Here is a 3,408-nt window from a genome sequence, read left to right as displayed (position 1 = left end):
CAAAATGTTCCATGACCTCTGTCATAACAATGCTCCAAACCCTTGTGATCACAATATTCCATAACACTTGTCATCACAATGCCCCAGGATGCTCGTCATCACAATTATCCATGGTCTTCTCATCACAATGCTCCATGACCTTCGTCATCACAATGCTCAATACACTTGTCATCAACATGCTCCCTGACACTTGTTGTCTGTATGCTCCTTGAACCCTGTCATGACAAGGCTCCATGCCTTTTTCATCACAATGATCCATGCCCTTTTCATCACAATGCTCCAAGTCCCATGTAATCACAATGGTCCATGCCATTGTCATCACAAAGCACAATGACGCATGCCATCAGAATGCTCCTTGGTCTTCTCCTCACAATGCTTCATGCCCTTGTCTTCACAATGTTCCAAGACCCCTGTAATCACAATACTCCATTCCCCTTTTCATCAGTATACTCCATGAGACTTGTCATCACAAGGCTCCATGGTTTTGTCATCACAATGCTCCAGGACCTTGTCATCACAATGCTTCACGACCTTGTCATCAAAATTTTCAATGGCCCTTGTCATCATAATGTTTCAAGCCCTAATCATCACAATGCTCCATTATATTTGTCATCACAATCCTCCATTACATTTGGTATCACAAAGCTCCATGCCTTTGTCATCGCCATGGACCATGACATATGTCATCACAATACTCCCTGACACCTGTCTTCACAATACTCCATGACCTTATCATCACAATGCTCCATGCCCTTGTCATCACAATGCACCATGCCCACTCTCATCACAATAATCTATGAAACTTGTCAGACCAATGCTCCATGCCATTGGCATCACAATGCTCCATGCCCTTTTCATCACAATGCTCCATGACCCCTGTCATCACAATGCTCCGTGACTCCAGTCATCACAATGCTTCATAACGTTTGTCATTACAATGATCCATGCCCGCGTCATCACAAGGCTCTGTGACCTCTGTAACCACAATGCTCCATGAACTTTTCATCACAATTCTCTGAGAAACTTGTCATCACAATGCTCCATGTCTTTGTCTGAACAATGCTCCATGACCATTGCCATCACAATGTGCCACGCGCATTTCATCACAACGTTCCAAACCTTGTCATTCCAATGCTCCACAAACCTTGTAATCACAATGGTCCATGCACTTCTCATCAAAATGCTCTCTCACCAGAGATATCACAATGTTCCATCACTAGTCATCACAATACACCCTCATCCTTGTAATCACAATGTTCCATGACACTGTCATCACAATGCTACATCCCCTTATCATCACAATGTTCCATGACCCCTGCCATCACAATGTTCCATAAGCCCTGTCATCAAAATGCTCCATGACCCTTTCCATTCCAAAGCTCCAAGACCCCTGCCATCACAATGTTCTATAACCCCTGCCATCAAAATGTTCCATTACACTTTTTATCAAATTGCTGCATGACCCGGTCATCAAAATGCTCCCTGCCCTTCTCATCAAAATGCTCGATGACTTGTCATCACAAAGCTCCAAGACCCTTGGCATCACAATGCTCCCTGTCATTGTCATCACAATGCTCCATGAGCCCTCTCACCACATTGCTCCATGCCCTTGTCATCACACAGCTCCATGACACTTGTCATCACAATGCTCGATGCCCTTCTCATCACAATGCTCCATGCCCTTGTCATTACAGTCCTGCATGACCCATGTATCACAGTGTTCCGTGCCCTTGTCATCACAATGCTCCATGCCCACTCTCATCACAATAATCCATGAAACATTTCAGACCAAAGTTCCATACCCTTCTCATCACAAAGCTCCATTAACCCTGTCATAACAATGCACCATGACACCTGCCATCACAATGATCCACGGCCTAGTGATCACAAGGTTCCATGATAATTCTCATCACAATGCTCAAGACCCCTGATATCATAATGCTTCATGCCCTTGTCATCACAAAGCTCCATGACGCATGTCATCAGAATGTTCCATGGCCTTCTCATCACAATGCTCCATGCCCTTGTCATCACAATGCTCCAAGATCTTTGTCATCACAATGCTCCATGCCCCATTTCATCTCAATGCTCCATGAAGTCTGTCTTCACAATGCTCCAAGACCCTTGTCATCACAATTCTCCATGCCACTTTTCATCTCAATGCTCCATGAACCCTGTCATCACAATGCACCATGCCCATCATCATAATGCTTCAGGCTATTGTCATCACAATGAAATCAATATTCTGCATGACCTCTGTCATCATAATGCTCCAAACCCTTGTGATCACAATGTTGCATAACACGTATCATCACAACACCCCATGACGCTCATCATCACAATTTTCCATGGTCTTCTCATCACAATGCTCCCTGACCCTTGTCATCACAATGCTCCAAGCCATTGTCATCACAATGCTCCATTACCTTTTTCATTAGAATCCCTCATGACACTTGGCATCACAATGCTCCATGCCATTGTCATCACAATGGGCCATTACATATGTCATCACAATGCTCCCTGACACCTCTCTTCACAATACTGCATGACCTGGTCATCACAAAGTTCCATGCCCTTGTCATCACAATGCGCCATTGCAACTCTCATCACAATAATCCATGAAACTTATTAGACCAATGCTGCATGCCAATGTCATCACAATGCTCCATGCACTTGTTATCACAATGTTCCAAGACCCCTGTAATCAGAATGCTCCATGCCCCTTTTCATCAGTATGCTCCATGAGACTTGTCATCACAAGGCTCCATGGTTTTCTCATCACAATGCTCCAGGACCTTGTCATCACAATTCTTCACGACATTGTCATGAAAATTCTCAATGGCCCTTGTCATCATAATGCTCCAAGCCCTAGTCATCACAATGCTCCATTATATTTGTCATCACAATCCTCCATTACATTTGGCATCACAATGCTCCCTGCCATTGTCATCGCAATGGACCATGACATATGTCATCACAATGCTCCCTGACACCTGTCTTCACAATACTCCATGCCCTTGTCATCACAATGATCCATGCCCTTGTCATCACAATGCACCATGTCCTCTGTCATCACAATAATCTCTGAAACTAGTCAGACCAAAGCTCCATGCCCCTGTCATCACAATGTTCCATGCCCTTTTCATCACAATGCTCCATGACCCCTGTCATCACAATGCTCCGTGACTCCAGTCATCACAATGCTTCATAACGTTTGTCATCACAACGGTCCATGTCCGCATCATCACAAGGCTCTGTGACTTTTTAAACAAAATGTCCTTGAACTTTTCATCACAATGCTCTGTGACCTTTGTCATCACTATACTCCATGTCTTTGTCAGAACAATGCTCCATAACCCTTGTCATCACAATGTGCCATGCGCTTTTCATCACAATGATCCAAAAACT

Source organism: Mesoplodon densirostris, unplaced genomic scaffold (genome assembly GCF_025265405.1).
Source record: "Mesoplodon densirostris isolate mMesDen1 unplaced genomic scaffold, mMesDen1 primary haplotype scaffold_37, whole genome shotgun sequence".
Taxonomy (NCBI): Eukaryota; Metazoa; Chordata; class Mammalia; order Artiodactyla; family Ziphiidae; genus Mesoplodon; species Mesoplodon densirostris.
The sequence above is the reverse complement of the archived record's forward strand: the minus strand, read 5'-3'. Positions refer to the sequence as shown.